Source organism: Apodemus sylvaticus, chromosome 15 (genome assembly GCF_947179515.1).
Source record: "Apodemus sylvaticus chromosome 15, mApoSyl1.1, whole genome shotgun sequence".
In the NCBI taxonomy this organism is placed as follows: Eukaryota; Metazoa; Chordata; class Mammalia; order Rodentia; family Muridae; genus Apodemus; species Apodemus sylvaticus.
In genome coordinates, this window is record NC_067486.1 from 40,078,399 (window position 1) to 40,099,068 (window position 20,670).

Consider the following 20,670-nt stretch of genomic DNA (forward strand, 5'->3'; position numbering starts at 1 on the left):
GAGTTCTCTGGTGGAGGTTTTCGGGTCACTTAAGTAGACTATCATGTCATCTGCAAATAGTGATAATTTGACTTCTTCCTTTCCAATTTGTATCCCCTTTACAGTCCAATTTTTATCCCTTTCCTGATCTGCTCTCCAACAGTTCCTCATCCCATTCCTCCTCTCCCACCTCCAAGAGGATGTTTCCACCCAACTCTACCCTACAGACCTCCCCACTCCCTGGGACCTTCATATCTGTCAGGAGTTAGGTGCTTCTTCTCTCACTGAGACCAGACCAGGCAGACCTCTGCTGTACATGTACTGGATGCCTTGTATCAGCTGCTGTATGCTGCCTGATTGGTGGGTGGCTCAGTGTCTGAGAGATCTTAGGGGTCCAGTTCAGTTGAGACTGCTGGTCTTCCTGTGAGGAAGCCCTCCTCATCAGCTTCTTCCAGCCTTTCTCTTATTCAACCACAGGGGTCCTCAGCTTCTGTTCACTGGTTGGGTTTAAGTATCTGCAGCTGACTCTTTCAGCTGCTTCATGAGCTGTGTTTTAGGAAAGAGTATCAACAAGTTTGCTACCTTGTAATTATACTTGAGCAATTATACAACCTCTATCAGCTTCATTCTTTTTCCTTTGATGATAGTTTTATAAATATGTGTAAGACTTGGGGAACCTTAACTTACCAGAGAGACCTCCTGAGTGAACAAAATGGAGACAGGAATCAATGCAAAGAGCAAGAGGAATTTTACTTAATCCAACATGCTAGGGTCGCCCTGCACATGGGGAAAGAACAACCACTTGCTGGACTGCGCAGGCCTTTATACAGTCATCAGGACAGCCGCCACTAGGCACAATGTCATTGGCAGAATAGTGTTACCTTTAAATTAATTGGTTGTTGGGAATGAGGTAGGTGGCCAACCATCTCTGGGCCTTCCCTACCCGCAGGGACCTCCTTGTGGTCTGAGGAATGTAATTTAGTCTCTCCTTTCTGGGAGGGGCAAGTGTTTCATGACCTTTCCAAAGTTCCTGAGCTAACCCTTTCATATGAAGAAAACTTTTATTCTTTCATCAACATTACATATAAGATCAAAAATTAGTAACTATTCAACTCCTTGGTCTACATATCCTTAAAGAAATTTTGTTAACTTTTACCTGAAACTCAACAAGCTTCCACGTGGAAAAACAGAATACAGGTTTTTGCTGTATTTCAGGATAGAAAAAGGGTTGGCTTGATGGACTTAAGAATCCTTCCCTTTCTGATCAGAGCTATTGGAAGCTATGTGAATGTTTAGGTAGAGACAATCACATGTGTGAGAGCATTGGTGACCTCAGTGGTTTGTCATTTTGTCAAGATGACACTGGCCCCAAATACATAGAACTTCCATAGAGAAAGGTGGAGAACACACACACAGATTACTAAATTTTTACTTTAATATACAAGGAGAAGATATAAACTTCTGAAAATGTGAGAAATACAGTTTGATAGACATCAGAGAGGTATAAGCAATAGTTCACACAATGCTTTAGAAATTTTCAGATGCTCAGCACCAACCATAACTCTCAGGGCTATTTAAAATATATATATTTAGTTAACACAGTTCAGCCATTCCATACTATAAATTAAAAAATAACAGTTTATATGGTAAGTATATGCAATTCACTGTTCTATATTAGAAATAAAACGAGAAGAAGTTGGGTAGATGGTAATGTCATCTATAGACAATGGGAACTTAAGATGAGGACCACTTAATTTGTAATTAAACATTGATTTTGTAAATGATTGACACTTCAGAGCAGATAAGCATGTTGTTGAAACATAGCACCTTGAAGAGAAAGAAGAGAAAGGGAAGTCCTGTGTCTCCCAAGCAGCTCAGAGGGGAGTGTTGACTTCAGGCTTTGCTTGCCCTAATACTCTATACTTTGTAAAATTATGTTTTTGTTTTAGACTGTGCCTGGAATTAGGAGACCATTTTATTGTACCCTTCCCCCAAACTTTAGCAGGCTAATCAGACCTTGTTTGCCACAGTTTCCTAGCTCACGTGGAGTGGAGTCTTTGACCAGGTGGAAGTCTCCTGTTTACCACATCCACAGTATTCCTGCAAAAACAAGACTCTCTGCTGAAGCTTGTTTTGAAACAAGAACAGAACTGAAATTAAGGATGGGTCTTTACCTATATAAATGCAGATCCTCAACAAAGGGGCTGAAAACATCCAATGGAAAAAAGATAGCCTTTTCAACAAACGGTGCTGGTTCAACTGGAGGTCAGCATGCAGAAGAATGCGAATTGATCCATCCTTGTCTCCTTGTACTAAGCTCAAATCCAAATGGATCAAGGACCTCCACATAAAGCCAGACACTCTGAAGCTAATAGAAAAGAAACTGGGGAAGACCCTTGAGGACATTGGTACAGGGAGAAAGTTTCTGAACAGAACACCAATAGCGTATGCTCTAAGAGCAAGAATTGACAAATGGGACCTCATAAAATTACAAAGTTTCTGTAAGGCAAAGGACACCATCAAGAGGACAAATCGGCAACCAACAAACTGGGAAAAGATCTTCACCAATCTTACATCAGATAGAGGGCTAATATCCAATATATATAAAGAACTCAAGAAGTTAGACTCCAGAAAACCAAACAACCCTATTAAAAAATGGGGTACAGAGTTAAACAAAAGAATTCTCACCTGAAGAACTTCGGATGGCGGAGAAGCATATTAAAAAATGCTCAACTTCATTAGTCATTAGGGAAATGCAAATCAAAACAACCCTGAGATTTCACCTTCCACCAGTCAGAATGGCTAAGTTTAAAAATTCAGGAGACAGCAGGTGTTGGAGAGGGTGTGGAGAAAGAGGAACCCTCCTCCACTGCTGGTGGGGTTGCAAATTGGTACAACCACTCTGGAAATCAGTCTGGCGGTTCCTCCGAAAACTGGGCACCTCACTTCCAGAAGATCCTGCTATACCACTCCTGGACATATACCCAGAGGATTCCCCACCATGTAATAAGGATACATGCTCTACTATGCTCATAGCAGCCCTATTTATAATTGCCAGATGCTGGAAAGAACCCAGGTATCCCTCAACAGAAGAGTGGATGCAAAAAATGTGGTATATCTACACAATGGAGTACTATTCAGCCATTAGAAACAATGAATTCATGAAATTCTTAGGCAAATGGATGGAGCTAGAAAACATCATACTAAGTGAGGTAACCCAGACTCAAAAGGTGAATCATGGTATGCACTCACTAATAAGTGGATATTAACCTAGAATACTGGAATACCCAAAACATAATCCACACATCAAATGAGGTACAAGAAGAAAGGAGAAGTGGCCCCTGGTTCTGGAAAGACTCAGTGAAGCAGTATTCAGCAAAACCAGAACTGGGAAGTGGGAAGGGGTGGGTGGGAGGACAGGGGAAGAGAAGGGGGCTTACGTGACTTTCGGGAAGTGAGAGGGCTAGAAAAGGGGAAATCATTTGAAATGTAAATAAATTATATCGAATAAAAAAATAAAAAAAAGAATAAAACTGGAAAAAAAAGAAAAAAAAGAAAATTAAACTTTGAATCTTGAACAGAACTTTTGTAATGGCTCCATTCTTCTCTCACCCCCCCCCACCTTAATCCCAGCCTCCCTTTCAGGTTAATGCAGTTTGCCTGAGGCTGCTGGACAGTTACATGTTATAAAAAGTTTGATTACATTTACAGAATGGAGGATAACTTTCCATCTTGTTGGACATGTAAATAACAGCACTGTCTGATATCACCCACAAGGCACAGATGGACAAATAACTTATTGCTTAGCAGAAAGAGTGACACCTTATAACATTAGCTAAGTAAATTGGCTTATTTTTTAAAATGAGTATCTTTATTAATTCTTTGAGTATTTCATTTAATGTATCTTAATGATATTTACTTCTACTCCTCTTAGCCCCTTGCAATTTCATACCAACAATATCACCCATGCAACTTTGTGTACTTTAAAATATTTTAGTAACTCACTGACTCCAAATTTTATAGAGGATCTAGACATGGGGTAGAATTAGAAATAGGTTTTAAGCAGTGGGGAAAAGAAGACGCAAATGAGGGGCCTTATGAGTGTAGACTATCTTCTAGATTCTAACTAGAGTGTGACCAATCTACTGAGAGCCACATGACTTTATCCTAAAGCTATCTTGTGTCCATATCTCCTCATTTAGGGGTGGAAGGACCTCATTGATCTCTCTTAACTGTATACTACAACATTGACTGGCCTGATTTTGTTTGGGTTGTGTGAAGGCATACACAGCTACTCTGAGATCATGACTTTGGCAGCCCTCTTGTGTCCAAAAGACACTGTTTCCAGTCTCTCTAATATCTGGCTCTTACAATCTTTTCACAATGTCTCTGAGTCTTGATGAGAAGGTTTAATATAAATGTCCTGTTCATGGATGAGTACTTCACTGATATTTATTCTCCGCACCTTGATAAGTTTCATGTTTCTGCCTTCATATCCACATACTGTACAAATAAACTTCTCTAATGAAGCCTGATATTTGGACAGAGGATTATGAATTTAGAGGTCATTTTAATATAATGTCCATTTATCAAAATAACATTAAGTTCCCCTTTGCAGCCTCTTGATGTTTTAATCACAAATTTTTGAACAGATTTGTAATACATATGTTTATGTATTACATAATGAGAATTGGGTCTTACACGCAATCAGGAAATGACTGGTTATCCCTATAACATTATGCCACTTATACACCCATGGGTATATCTATTCATGCTAGTCATTATTGAAGCTCACAGTATCCATAGCTGGCTTAGAATATTGATGGCTTTTTCCCATCAGCCTGCATAGCAATTTCCAGTAATTTGTAAGCTAGCCAGCAAGGAGGAATCTTCCTGTATTGACCTGATTGTTGTACCTTTAGCAATTGGGTCTTTTCATCAAGATCTTGTAGACAACCAAGAACAATGGAAATAGTTTATATTGCTTTGTGGTCTCAGTAGCATCCTCTCAATAAAACTTGAGTGGTGATATCCCATATCTAGCACCAGGTTTTTATTTGGGAACCTAGGACTTCTGGGAGGACCATAATCCCCTGTGTAGTGTAACACCAATTAAACAGATCTATCTTATAAACTAGGATTTTCTGATATAGCTTTTTCAAATATTTTGAGATATTTAGACCCCTCTAAATCCCTTCTCTGCAAAATGTTAAGAAACTGAGATATTCCCAAAAGGCAAGATTGTGTTATTTTTTAGTTGGTTGGTCTGCTGTGGCTATATATACAAATGCTAAGTACTGGTCCCCAAAGTCTGGTTGCCCCCAACAAGAAGATCCCAGGGATGAGAAGATCCCCAGGGATGAGGAGATCCTTGCATACACCAAGTGGTGCTATGTAATCTTGCTCTCCAAGATAATTTGTCAAGAAAAGGCTTGATTAGGCAATAGCTAGAGGTAGGCAAGTTTTAAGTTACCTGGCTGGGAGTTTTAGGTAAAGATTAGAAGAAGAGAGGACACAGAGAGAAGAGAAAGCCTCCATGAGAGAAGATGGACTATCACCAGATGGCTAGGAGAAACAGCAAGCACCACGGGACATACGGCTGGGTAATAAGTTAAAATAGCTCCAAAACCAGCCCAATCTAGGCTTACCACTTGTAAATAAAATACCTAGATTGTGTATCTTCTATATGGGCTAATAAGAATTTCTCATTCATTATACACTTATCTATGATTCTTGCATAATAATCTTTTTTTAAATTTTTTTATTCGATATAATTTATTTACATTTCAAATGATTTCCCCTTTTCTAGCCCCCCCCCACTCCCCGAAAGTCCCGTAAGCCCCCTTCTCTTCCCCTGTCCTCTCTCCCACCCCCTCCCAGTTCCCCGTTCTGGTTTTGCCGAATACTGTTTCACTGAGTCTTTCCAGAACCAGGGACAGCTCCTCCTTTCTTCTTGTATCTCATTTGATGTGTGGATTATGTTTTGGGTATTCCAGTTTTCTAGGTTAATAACCACTTATTAGTGAGTGCATATCATGATTCACCTTTTGAGTCTGGGTTACCTCACTTAGTATGATGTTCTCTAGCTCCATCCATTTGCCTAAGAATTTCATGAATACTTTGTTTCTAATGGCTGAATAGTACTCCATTGCGTAGATATACCACATTTTTTGCATCCACTCTTCTGTTGAGGGATACCTGGGTTCTTTCCAGCATCTGGCAATTATAAATAGGGCTGCTATGAACATAGTAGAGCATGTATCCTTATTACATGGTGGGGAATCCTCTGGGTATATGTCCAGGAGTGGTATAGCAGGATCTTCTGGAAGTGAGGTGCCCAGTTTTCAGAGGAACCACCAGACTGATTTCCAGAGTGGTTGTACCAATTTGCAACCCCACCAGCAGTGGAGGAGTGTTCCTCTTTCTCCACACCCTCTCCAACACCTGCTGTCTCATGAATTTTTAATCTTAGCCATTCTGACTGGTGTAAGATGAAATCTTAGTGTTGTTTTGATTTGCATTTCCCTAATGAATAATGAAGTTGAGCATTTTTTAAGATGCTTCTCTGCCATCCGAAGTTCTTCAGGTGAGAATTCTTTGTTTAACTCTGTACCCCATTTTTTAATAGGGTTGTTTGTTTTTCTGGAGTCTAACTTCTTGAGTTCTTTATATATATTGGATATTAGCCCTCTATCTGATGTAGGATTGGTGAAGATCTTTTCCCAATTTGTTGGTTGCCGATCTGTCCTCTTAATGGTGTCCTTTGCCTTACAGAAACTCTGTAACCTTATGAGGTCCCATTTGTCAATTCTTGCTCTTAGAGTATACTCTATTGGTGTTTTGTTCAGAAACTTTCTCCCTGTACCGATGTCCTCAAGGGTCTTCCCCAGTTTCTTTTCTATTAGCTTTAGAGTGTCTGGCTTTATGTGGAGGTCCTTGATCCATTTGGATTTGAGCTTAGTACAAGGAGACAAGGATGGATCAATTCCTATTCTTCTGCATGCTGACCTCCAGTTGAACCAGCACCATTTGTTAAAAAGGCTATCTTTTTTCCATTGGATGTTTTCAGCCTCTTTGTCGAGGATCAAGTGGCCATAGGTGTGTGGGTTCATTTCTGGATCTTCAATCCTGTTCCATTGATCCTCCTGCCTGTCTCTGTACCAATACCATGCAGTTTTTAACACTATTGCTCTGTAGTATTGCTTGAGGTCAGGGATACTGATTCCCCCAGATTTTCTTTTGTTGCTGAGTATAGTTTTAGCTATCCTGGGTTTTTTGTTGTTCCAGATGAATTTGATAATTGCTCTTTCTAATTCTGTGAAGAATTGAGTTGGGATTTTGATGGGTATTGCATTGAATCTGTACATTGCTTTTGGCAAAATGGCCATTTTAACTATATTGATTCTACCGATCCATGAGCATGGGAGGTTTTCCCATTTTTTGAGGTCTTCTTCCATTTCCTTCTTCAGAGTCTTGAAGTTCTTGTCATACAGATCTTTCACATGTTTGGTAAGAGTCATCCCAAGATACTTTATATTGTTTGTGGCTATTGTGAAGGGGGTCATTTACCTAATTTCTTTCTCAGCCTGCTTATCCTTTGAGTATAGGAAGGCCACTGATTTGCTTGAGTTGATTTTATAACCTGCCACTTTGCTGAAGTTGTTTATTAGCTGTAGGAGCTCTCTAGTGGAGTTTTTTGGGTCACTTAGGTAGACTATCATGTCGTCTGCAAATAATGATAGTTTGACTTCCTCCTTTCTAATTTGTATCCCTTTGACCTCCTTATGTTGTCGAATTGCCCGAGCTAGTACCTCAAGTACAATATTGAAAAGATAAGGAGAAAGGGGGCAGCCTTGTCTGGTCCCTGATTTCAGTGGGATTGCTTCAAGTTTCTCTCCATTTAGTTTGATGCTGGCTACCGGTTTGCTGTATATTGCTTTTACTATGTTTAGGTATGGGCCTTGAATTCCTGTTCTCTCCAAGACTTTAAGCATGAAAGGATGCTGAATTTTGTCAAATGCTTTTTCAGCATCCAATGAAATGACCATGTGGTTTTGTTCTTTGAGTTTGTTTATGTAGTGGATTGTATTGATGGATTTCCGTATATTGAACCAACCCTGCATTCCCGGGATAAAGCCTACTTGATCATGGTGGATGATCATTTTGATGTGTTCTTGGATTCGGTTGGCAAGAATTTTATTGAGTATTTTTGCATCGATGTTCATAAGGGAAATTGGTCTGAAGTTCTCTTTCTTTGTTGGATCTTTGTGTGGCTTTGGTATCAGCGTAATTGTGGCTTTGTAGAAGGAATTGGGTAGTGTTCCTTCTGTTTCTATTTTGTGGAATAGTTTGAAGAGTATTGGTGTTAACTCTTCTTTGAAGGTCTGATAGAATTCTGCACTGAAGCCATCTGGTCCTGTGCTTTTTTTGGTTGGAAGACTTTCTATGACTCCTTCTATTTCTTTAGGCTTTATGGGACTGTTTAGATGGTCTAGTTGGTCCTGATTTAATTTTGGTATTTGGTATCTGTCAAGGAAATTGTCCATTTCCTCCAGATTCTCCAGTTGTGTTGAGTACAGGCTCTTGTAGTAGGATCTGATGATTTTTTGGATTTCCTCAGTTTCCGTTGTTATATCTCCCTTTTCATTTCTAAGTTTGTTAATTTGGATACTTTCTCTGTGCCCTTTGGTCAGTCTGGCTAAGGGTTTATCTATCTTGTTGATTTTCTCAAAGAACCAGCTCCTGGTTTTGTTGATTTTTTGTATGGTTCTCTTTGTTTCTACTTGATTGATTTCGGCCCTGAGTTTGATGATTTCCTGCCTTCTACTCCTCCTGGGTGAAATAGTTTCTTTTTGTTCTAGGGCTTTCAGGTGTGTCATTAAGCTGGTAATGTATGCTCTCTCCGTTTTCTTTTTGGAGGCACTCAGGGCTATGAGTTTTCCTCTTAGCACTGCTTTCATTGTGTCCCATAGATTTGGGTATGTTGTGTTTTCATTTTCATTGTGTTCTAAAAAGTCTTTAATTTCTTTCTTTATTTCTTCCTTGACCAAGGTATCATTGAGTAGAGTATCCACGTGTATGTGGGTTTTCTATTGTTTCTGTTGCTATTGAAGACCACTTTTACTCCATAGTGATCAGATAGGAGGCATGGGATTAGTTCGATCTTCTTATATTTGTTGAGGTCTGTCTTGTGACCAATTATATGGTCGATTTTGGAGAAGGTACCATGAGGTGCTGAAAAAAAGGTATATTCTTTTGTTTTAGGATAGAATGTTCTCTATATATCTGTTAAATCTAATTGGTCCAAAGCTTCAATTAGTTTCATTGTGTCCTTGTTTAGTTTCTGTTTTCCTGATCGGTCCATTGAGGAAAGTGCAGTGTTGAAGTCACCCACAATTATTGTGTTAGGTGCAATGTGTGCTTTGAGTTTTAATAAAGTTTCTTTTATGAAAAAGGTTTCCCCTGCATTTGGAGCATAGATGTTCAGGATTGAGAGTTCTTCTTGTTGTATTTTTCCTTTGACCAGCAAGAAGTGTCCCTCAGAGTCTCTTTTGATGACTTTGGGTTGAAAGTCAATTTTATCTTATATTAAAATGGCTACTCCAGCTTGTTTCCTGAGACCATTTGCTTGTAAAATTGTCTTCCAGCCTTTTACTCTAAGGTAGTGTTTGTCTTTGACCCTGAGGTGTGTTTCCTGTAAGCAGCAAAATGTAGGGTCCTGTTTACGTATCCAGTCAGTCTGTGTCTTTTTATTGGGGCATTAAGTCCATTGATGTTAAGAGATATTAAGGAATAGTGATTGTTACTTCCTATCATTTTTGACGTTATTTTTTAAATTTGATTGCTTAACTTCTTTTGGGTTTGATGAAAGGTTACTATCTTGCTTTTTGCAGGGTGAAGTTTCTGTCCTTGTATTGGTGTTGTCCTCCTATTATCCTTTTTAGGGCTGGGTTTGTGGATAGATATTGGGTAAACTTGGTTTTGTCGTGAAATATCTTAGTTTCTCCATCTATGGTCATTGAGAGTTTTGCTGGATATAGTAGTTTTGGTTGGCATTTGTGTTTTCTTAGAGTCTGCATGAGATCTGCCCAGGACCTTCTAGCCTTCATAGTCTCAGGTGAAAAGTCTGCTGTGATTCTGAGAGGTCTTCCTTTATATGTTACTTGGCCTTTTTCTCTTACTGCCTTTAATATTCTTTCTTTGTTTAGAACATTTGGTGTTTTGATTATTATGTGACGGGAAGTATTTCTGTTCTGGTCCAGTCTGTTTGGAGTACTGTAAGGTTCTTGTATATTCATGGGCATCTCTCTCTTTAGGTTAGGGAAGTTTTCTTCCATAATTTTATTGAAGATATTTGCTGGCCCTTTTAGTTGTAAATCTTCACTCTCATCTATGCCTATAATCCTTAGGTTTGGTTTTCTCATTGTGTCCTGGATTTCCTGTATATTTTGGGTTACAAGCTTTTTGCATTTTGCATTTTCTTTAACTGTTGAGTCCATGGTTTCTATGGAATCTTCAGCATCTGAGATTCTTTCTTCTATTTCTTGTATTCTGTTGTTGATATTTGCATCTCTGTCCCCTGATTTCTTCCCAAGGCTTTCTATCTCCAAAGTTGTCTCCCTTTGAGTTTTCTTAGTTGTTTCTACTTCTGATTTTAGATCCTGGATGGTTTTGCTTAGCTCCTTCACTTGCTTGTTTGTGCTTTCCTGTAATTCTTTAAGAGATTTTTGTGTTTCTGATTTTAGATCCTGGATGGTTTTGCTTAGCTCCTTCACTTGCTTGTTTGTGCTTTCCTGTAATTCTTTAAGAGATTTTTGTGTTTCCTCTTTCATGACCTCAGCCTGTTGACCAAAGTTCTCCTGTATTTCTTTAAGAGATTTTTGTGTTTCGTCTTTCATGACCTCAGCCTGTTGACCAAAGTTCTCCTGTATTTCTTTAAGTGTTTTTTTGCATTTCCTCCTTGTTGGCTTTTGTATTCTCCTGGATTTCTTTCAATGATTTTTGTTTCTAACTTTTGATCCATTTTCTCCTGAATTTCTTTAAGTATGTCCTTCATGTGTTCCTGTACCTGCATCATGACCAGTGATTTTAAATCCAAATCTTGTTTTACTGGTGTGATGGAGTATCCAGGACATGCTGGTAGAGGAGAATTGGGTTCAGATGTTGCCATATTGCCTTGATTTCTGTTAGTGACGTTCCTGTATTTGCCTTTTGCCATCTAGCTCTCACTGGTGTTACTTGGTCTTGTCAGTGCTGGACTCACTAGTGCAAGCTGCCCCTTCCCTGTTGGCCTCTGGTGCACAGCTTACACCCTGCACTGCCTGTAGACAGGGTGCTACTGTCCAGGCTGTTCAGATCCCGAAGCAGGCACCTGAAGGCTCCCGCTGGGGCCCACAGGATTTACCGGAGCACACCGACTTCTCCCAGCTGGCCGCCCGGAAGCCCGCGCTAGCCTCTTGAGGGACTTGGAGATGTGTTGGGGCCGCCCAGGCTGATCTGAAGTGGAGAGAGTTGAGCTGAGGGCTTCTGCCTGAGGCCTTGCCCCAGATTGTGTCTGTGGACCAGATGGAGTCCGTGTGCACCCCCAGGGAGCGCCGAAGGTGTATGCTGCTGTGACCTCCCCTGTGTTCCGCTCACTCCGCTGGGCAGCCGATTCCCCAACCAGGCTGGCGCACACAAGGTTAGCCTGGCTGCCCAGTCCCTGAGTCCAGGCAAAAGCCTGGGAGGCCAAGGTCCAAGCAAAGTTCCCCTAGGGCTATGACTGTTAATTGGGTCCGCCAGGTGACCCGGATGGCCAGCGTGCACATCCGCGCTCCCCGAAAGCACCGGGAGAGTCTGCTGTGCTAACAATCTCCTGGGCGGGTTGACACACAGATGGCCCACCAAGCCGCCCAGTTCTTTGGGTCAGTTCTGTGCCTTTTGGGGCCTAGACCCCCGTTTTGTTAGCCTCAGGCTACGCTTGTTAGCCGTCTCTGCCCTCCTGAGCACTCTGGGTCCTGTAGGCAAAATGGCGGCGTGTGCGCCGGCCAGGGCAAAAAAACCTGGCTGGGTTGGCACCCCGATGGCTACCCGAACAGCCCAGGGCCTGGGTGCAGGCCAACGCCCGTCGGGCTCAGACCACCGCGGTGTTGGCCTCGGATTATGTTTGTGTACCTCAGTCTGTCCGATCTCTGGAATCCGAAATCAAGATGGAGGTGAGTCTCTCCTGACTGGCGGGAAGCCGAGTTCTGAAGTGGCTTCCATGCAGGGAAAGGCTCCGCAGAAACGCAGCTGCTTGCCGCCTGGCTGGTCAGCGAAGGACAGTGGTCGTGGGCGCAGGGCCTAACTGGACCCTGTGTCGCCTTGGTTCCACTGCTGATGGCCCTTCAGCTGGACGAGCCACTGCTGCACTGCTGCTGCCACCGCCGCCGCCGCATAATAATCTTATGAGAGGAAATTGGTTAACTTCTTTAATGGTGATCTATCATGATTCATGATAGATAAAAGGCTAAAACTTTGACTAGGCAATAGCTAGAGGTAGGCAAGTTTTAAGTTACCTGGCTGGGAGTTTTAGGTCAAGATTGGAAGAAGAGAGGACACAGAGAGAAGAGAAAGCGTCCATGAGAGAAGATGGACCATCACCAGATGGCTAAGAGAAACAGTCCTAACATTTAATTTATCCATAGTTGTTGATATAGGATATTAAGCATAATAACTATTTTATACAGTTGAAAATTAAAACAATATAATGTTTAAATGAGTATGAGTCCTTATCAACTATATTATGCCCAAAGTCTGGCAGCTAAGGCTTCATGTTCCTGAATATTTACTGTCTGAGCATATTCACATGCAGAGACTTCCTATTGAGACTAGTTAACCTTTCTTCATGTTCTGTCCCTAGTAAACATGCTGAGGTTATGGGTTGTAGGGGATTAAAGTGCATCTGATCCCCTACTCCTTGTACATGTGTCTCTATGTCTGTCTTCTCTTTATTCCCTCATATCCGCTAGCCAGGGTTCTGAGAGTTAGACCACTTGAGAGGTGGCAGGAATCCACATGTGACTTTCACTGTAGAGATTCCATGTTTCCATTAGTACATTTAATAGAATAAAAATTACCTTACCAACATGATTGCCTAAGCATGAGCTGGGCATGCTTAATAAGGACAACAAAAGACGTGGCAAAGTGGGCAGGGAAGGACCAAGAGGCCTCAATTCTACATAAAGAAGTACATGCAAACAACTAACAGGTGCAGAGATTGAGAAATAGTCTTTTTCAGGGAAAAGTACATCAACCAGTTTTCCAAATTCAAATGGTGATCCATGGAAAAACACATACAAGTCAAAGTCACTTGGTACAAAAATGAGTAGGTTACATTTATGAATATATATATATATATATGTATATATATATATATATACATATAACAAATATTAATCAAAAAAGTGACCATTAACTTGAAAAAGAGCTAGGAATAAATGGTATTATTATATTATAAACTCAAAAATAAAAGAAATTAAAAAATCTCTCCTTAAACATGAGGGTTATAGGGAAAATTTTACATAAGCAACAGCTATATAGCTTATATATAGAATTCTATATAGCTATATATAGAATATAGCTTATTCTATATACTGTACTATACATTAAATCTATTTTGTAATGATCTGTTTATGATAACATTTAATTTATCCATAGTTGTTGATATGGGATATTAAGCATAATAACTATTTTATACAGTTGAAAAAATGAAAACAATATAATGTTAAAATATTTTGTGAGTTTGTTTTCCTTCCTTTTCAAAATGCCTTACTACACATTGATGCTGTGAGATGACATAATTCATATAGGATCCAATACAAAATGAGGGTAGTAAAATATAAACTCTGATGTTCAGTAAAAATATACAAAGATTGTTTGTCTGCAAGCATTTAGTAACCATGGTAGCCCATGTAGAAGCAAGGGCCTTTACTATGTTACTAATATGTTAGTGGACAGGATTTATAACTCTATGTAAATCAAAGGAAATTCATGTCTTGGTCAGTAAGAAGCTTGCCATGAACTCATCACTACATAAATTCCATAGGGCTTATCAGAGTGTGGAATTTAAGTCTAGTGAAAATGTATTTTAAAGATTTCCATTTACCTTTCTTCAGAAATAAATGAGAACATGTGCCAAAGACAACTGCAAATGACTACATCTCTGTATGTACTTTTAAAAATATATAATTAGGAGCTGAAGAGATAGCTTAGTCAGTAAAGTTCTTGTTCTACAGTCATGAGGATCTGAGTCCAATCTATATCATCCATGTATAAATCTGGGCATGATGGTGGAACAAGGCCAGTGACAGATTAAAAGCAGGGTGCTGTGTCTCACTGCTTAGCCAACCTAGCTAATTTAGTGAGCTTCAAGTCAATAAGTTACTCTGTCCATAAAAGAAATATTTAAAAAACAAAACCCAATTCAACCCAACCAATGAACCAACCAACCAACCAACCAGTGAACCAACCAACCAACCAACCAACCAATGAACCAACCAACCAACCAAACAAACAAACAAACAAACAAACAAACAAATAACCAATCAACCAAAACCATGATGGAGAATGCTTGAGGAAAAACATTTGAGATTGATTTTCAGCTTCCATATGAATGCACAATGATGTGACCACACACATTAACAAATAGGTATTCCCATAAACATAAACATTTACATTTATGCATACACACAAAACTTACAATTCATAATATTTACAAAAATATGTCTATTTATACACACGTAATATAAAATATGTATAAGTACATATTTCACTTATATAATAAATTGGATAGTACTTTGATTATTTTCCCTCTTCTTTTGTTCTAATCTCTCACCTTCATCCAGACAATAACTGCTAACAAGTTGGGTTAATAATTTAATTTTATTGTAGTTTTAATTCTACATGTCTGCACATACTTATTAAAAGAAAGATTGAGAATTTTAGTAATTTAGAGTCTGTTAACTGTGATCAAAGAATGCCTACTTCTCTAGGTATTTTCTTATTTAGTTAATATGTTAAATAGTGGGAAGACTCTTATTCTGTTCTCTGTAGATTCTATGAAAAAGAAAATACACAAAGAATTATAGGGGAGCCAGAGAGGCGCTCCTCCCAGGGAGGAACACACGAATTGGCTGTGCAGTGTGAAATTGGAAAACATGCATATGAGTTACATTATATGACATGAACAGTTTATATTTAGGAATTTATATGCACATACATATACTTATACATATACATGTGCATGTAATAACAATTAATGAAAGAAGAGTCTGTGAATTTGAAGGATTGTGAGGAGGGGCATACAGGAGGTTCTTGAGAGAGGAAAGGGAGGGGAGAAATGTAATTATATTTTAATTTCCAAAATTAAAAAAATTTAAGAAAATGAATAGTTTCTGTCTCCCATCCCCACTGCCCTGGGCAGAGCCACTCCTCCTGCCTTCCTTACTATGGTGGATGGAACTCTCTGAGAAATCATGAACCTAAACAAATCTTTCCTTCTTTAAGATGGTTCTGTCAGACATTGATCAGAGCCTCACAAGAAACTAATATAGTAATCAAAAAAGAAAGAACAGCTAATATTGGAGAAAATGATGATGTCATCTATAGAGCTTCTCTTTTTGTTACTAGATGGCTGTGAATGGAAACGTTTATTTGACTGTATTCAGAAGAGCTTCAGAGTGTCTTATGTGAACAGTAGAAAGATGACTGAAAGTGGAAAAACAAACAAATGAAAACAACAACACGATAGAATAATCTGCTCATGAATTGATGACCAAAAACTCATGGCATTCCTTTCTAGAAACACAATTTTGATTTAGCTTTGAATTGATAATGATACATCTCATCTATATTTTGTATAAACTCAAGTCACACATAGAATCTTCTGTTTGTTTAAGCTTGCCCTTTATAACACAAGTGTAACCATTGTATGTAGTCTCTATTTTGTTAAGTTCAGTTTCTCAGACTCCACTTCCCAGAAGTAGTTATCCATAGCTGACACTAAAAATTACCCATAGTTGACACTGAAAAATTCTCAAAGGTCTTAACACTATGGTTGTAATACTCACACTCTGTTAACTTAATCTTCTAGAACACTCCTTTTTTTTTTAATTCGATATAATTTATTTACATTTCAAATGATTTCCCCTTTTCTAGCCCCCCCACTCCCCGAAAGTCCCGTAAGCCCCCTTCTCTTCCCCTGTCCTCCTTCCCACCCCTTCCCACTTCCCCGTTCTGGTTTTGCCGAATACTGTTTCACTGAGTCTTTCCAGAACCAGGGGCCACTCCTCCTTTCTTCTTGTATCTCATTTGATGTGTGGATTATGTTTTGGGTATTCCAGTTTTCTAGGTTAATAACCACTTATTAGTGAGTGCATACCATGATTCACCTTTTGAGTCTGGGTTACCTCACTTAGTATGATGTTCTCTAGCTCCATCCATTTGCCTAAGAATTTCATGAATTCGTTGTTTCTAATGGCTGAATAGTACTCCATTGTGTAGATATACCACATTTTTTGCATCCATTCTTCTGTTGAGGGATACCTGGGTTCTTTCCAGCATCTGGCAATTATAAATAGGGCTGCTATGAACATAGTAGAGCATGTATCCTTATTACATGGTGGGGAATCCTCTGGATATATGCCCAGGAGTGGTATAGCAGGATCTTCTGGAAGTGACGTGCCCAGTTTTCCATCACCTTAGTTACATCACTTAGGACCTTAAAAGTCAGCTGATAATATTTTTCTAGGTAACAAAAATGTAATATACTTCCTCCCTTTGCCTTCTGAACTTCTGAACTAGGTTTTTCCAATGAAAAGCCTTCTCTAAGAAGAGACAATCATGATGGTTTGGCTCCCGAGTCCTCTGTTACCCTGATCAATTAGTCTTGGGATATGCTTTCAATAAACTATTCTTGCTTAGTTGAGATTGGTGTTTTTACAATTTGTGTGATGATTCCTGACACCCAACATGGTGATATTTCTCCACTAAGCTTGACTCAGATGAGATTATGGCATTGAAGGAGGTCACCTCCACACTTCCACACCTGGCTTGAATAAATAGAAAGAAGTGTACTGCCAGGGGCTGTCCCGGGCTCACTAGCAATCTGACTGCTTCTGCAGCTCTGACTAACAACCAGATGTTAACTTATTTATATTGGTTTCACAGCATAGAGACAGATTAGCAATTATCCAAAAAGTACAGATTATGTGATTGATTTTTCATTACATGTCCAGGGTTAAGAGTTCAGTCACAATTATAAAATAGCAAACAGAACAATTTTACTTTTATTATCAGTCCTATAACTACAACTTAAAGAATCTAAAGAATTCTTCCTCCAAAGCAAGCACATTCATTATATGACATTATATGACTGATTTTAAGCTTCAGTAGAATATATCTGAACTGGTCTTTATATAAATACCAAATACTAATATGTAACTTCTTTTGCTGTATGTTTCATCATCTATGCTGTAAAGTAGGAAAAAAGTTTTTGTGTCAATATATCTTAATGATTAAGCTCTGTTTCTTCAGGGATGTACTCTGTATGGCCCGTTATTTTTAAACTACATTTTTGGAGAACTCCAAGCTATAATAAATTGTGGTCTTGAATCTGTAACCCTTTCTCTTAGTCAGTCAGAGTTTGTCAGTTGTCTCTGTTTACCCTGAACCAATTATATATTTTGAGTTTGCTCAGGAGCAGATACCCCAAGAATATTCCTCAGACATAATTTTCTCAGGAAAAGACATAAAATGAAACATAATGCAGAAAGTCATGAAGAATGCAACATGCAGAGACCAAACCCCAACAGCTAGAGACAGAAGGACGGTGACAGCAGCATTGGGCTCAGCTTTGCAGGAACTGTGTCAGGCAGCTGCACTGGCTTCATGACTTCCACCATTTCTAGTAGATGTGGTCTGTGCCAGTGTACACTATGAATATCAAGAGTAGTTAGATTTTTTTCTAATTAGAAATATGTATATTGTACTTGAGGCAGAGAAATAAAGTCTCACTCTGTCAATCAACTAAGACATTTGGATCGACTTAAAATGCAGTTAATGTTATAGTCAATAACGTGTATACACAATGACCAAAGCATTTTGACTACATAACATCATAGTCATGTTTCTCATTTTTAATGATGCTAATTTAGCTTATGAATGTATCTGTAGCCTTATCTTCACAGAAAGTTAGACATTTCAAGTGAGAAGAATGGTGTATGTTCTGGGAGGTGGTGAAGATAAGTGAATTTTATGAAGCTCACTCTTGTGAGAACTGCATGGCTCTCTTACAAGAATCGCTGTTTTTAGAGAATAACATATGTCTAGGCAGTAAAAATTATAGTAATGATTCTGAAGTGAATTGTGACGATAGAAAAATCTGCATATAAAAATCCAAACTAAGATGCGTTGGACATTACTGAAAGAACAGAGTTAAGCTTACAGTATTTCACAAATGGTTTATGGCTTGCATATCCATTTGATTGGTAGCCCTGTTTCTGGACTCAGAACCATGAAAGAACATTGGGGTTGCAGGAAAAATATGGAAAGATGTTCATCAGATTTGGACTCTCTAAGGTATCTTTGAAACTTTCAAATTAATATCAAGTTAATTAGGTAGCTTTGACTAAGAGGAAAATAAACTTATTCCAAGTTTTGCTTAGTGATTTTTGTAAAACCATTTCCCCTGTGAACTCTGAGGCCATAATGCTTTTTTATTGTAACTAGTTATGTGCACGATGTGAAGATTTGTTCTCAATGCCCACTGGAACAACTTTCACTTTGTTCTTCTGGGAATGGTTTGGGAACATGAGAGAATTTGAAAATGGTTTAAAGAGTCTGTTTGCAAGGGAAGAAAAAGTGACAAATTTTGGAGTTTCTAGGTGGAAACTGGCTCACAGATAATACCATTTTCCTCTATATATTTTATACAAGTTTCAGAAAATGAGTACATTTCCAGTTTCCCAGTGTTTTCCAGGAATTGGGTGAGAAAGTAGACTTTCAGATTATTGTGTTTGCCTTTGTAATTTGTAAATGTAGAAAATAATTTTAACAAATTAAATTGTTTTAGAAGATTTTCCAACAATCATCAATCGCAAAGGGGCAGGGCAGGCACAGACAAGTGACAGTCTGAATCAATCTATTTCAACTGGAGTTTTCCTGCATCAGTAACACCATAATTGTGCTGGTTTTCATTGATATATAAAAATTAAGTCATGATATGAAAACTCAAGGTTTTCAGGGAAAATTTTATAGTATGAAAAGTTTTCTTAATTAAGACATGGCTATTCTCCAAATCTCACTTATTTGTAATTTTTCTGAATGATAAATTCTGTCTTATGACATTTGTGGTTGAGAGACATAAAATTTCTTCAAATTCATAGAATCATGAGAATGGAACTAAAGGTACGGAGAGCAACTTCCCCAGACTCTGCTTGTCTCCTAGTATATTCTGTAACTATTAAGTTGTATTATTTAACGGTTTGTTCAGTTAAAGGTTATTAATTCTAAGCTCAATTATACATTGCAATATCTGAAGTCACTTGGAATAGTTATAACTGGCTAAAATCTTAGGGATTGGAACTTGTATTATATAGCCTGTCTCAGGGAATGTTTACAACTCTGTAATTAAAAGTAAAAATTCTCAAAAGTTTTGTCATTTATTTATTTATTGTTAGATAGAATAGCAGCTCATCATCATTCCTTAAGCTGATATTCAATTCTGAGAGGTAAACTTCCATTTATTTTAAAATTACATGAAAGATTATTTCTGGGCCTTTTATTTAGCACTCACAAATATTTTGATATTTGAAAATATGATAATAATCTTTTTACCTTTATTTGTTTTATTTAAAATTTTTCATGTAAAAATTTTCAAGTTCTTTCAGAAACTCCAAATTGTCAAAAATATCCACTTTGTCATACACTTTTAAAAATACAAATTTTATGTTTTAAGCAGATGCACACAGTGAAAATCTTAATAACATTATTAAAATTGAAAGATATCTAAAATCTTTCTTCATGATCCCTATGTATATAATTATAGGTAAGTTTGGAGTATTACAAATATATGTATTGCCAATGCTGAATTTTTCTTACCTGTGGCTGGCGAGACTTTTGGGGAGTGGGGGGGCTAGAAAAGGGGAAATCATTTGAAATGTAAATAAATTATATCGAATAAAAAAACATACATTTAAAACCACTGTCATTTACATATACCATATTAGTATCTTAAACTCAATAAAAAAAATCTAAAGGACTATGACAAGTTTCCTGAATGTTATTTCTGTATTTTACTTAATTTAATGCACAAAAACTTGAGTTATACTTCTTAATTTTTACATTATGAAAAAGCCTCCTACTGTATATGTAGCAGAGGACTGCCTTGTCTGTCCGTAGTGAGAGGGGATGTACTTGGTCCTATGGAGGCTTGATCCCCAAGAGAAGGGGGATGCTAGAGGGGTGAGGTGGGAATGGGTGGAAGGGATGGAGGAGGCCAAGTGGAGGGGGATAGGATGGGGTGTTTGCAGAGGATAGTCCGGGAAGGAGGACAGGATTTGAAATGGAAATAAATAAAATAATTTATGAAAAAGATAGCACCAGGATTTTCAAGTTTTATTAACACGTTCCAGGAAATTCTTGACCTACCCCTTAAAACACACATATTGAGTG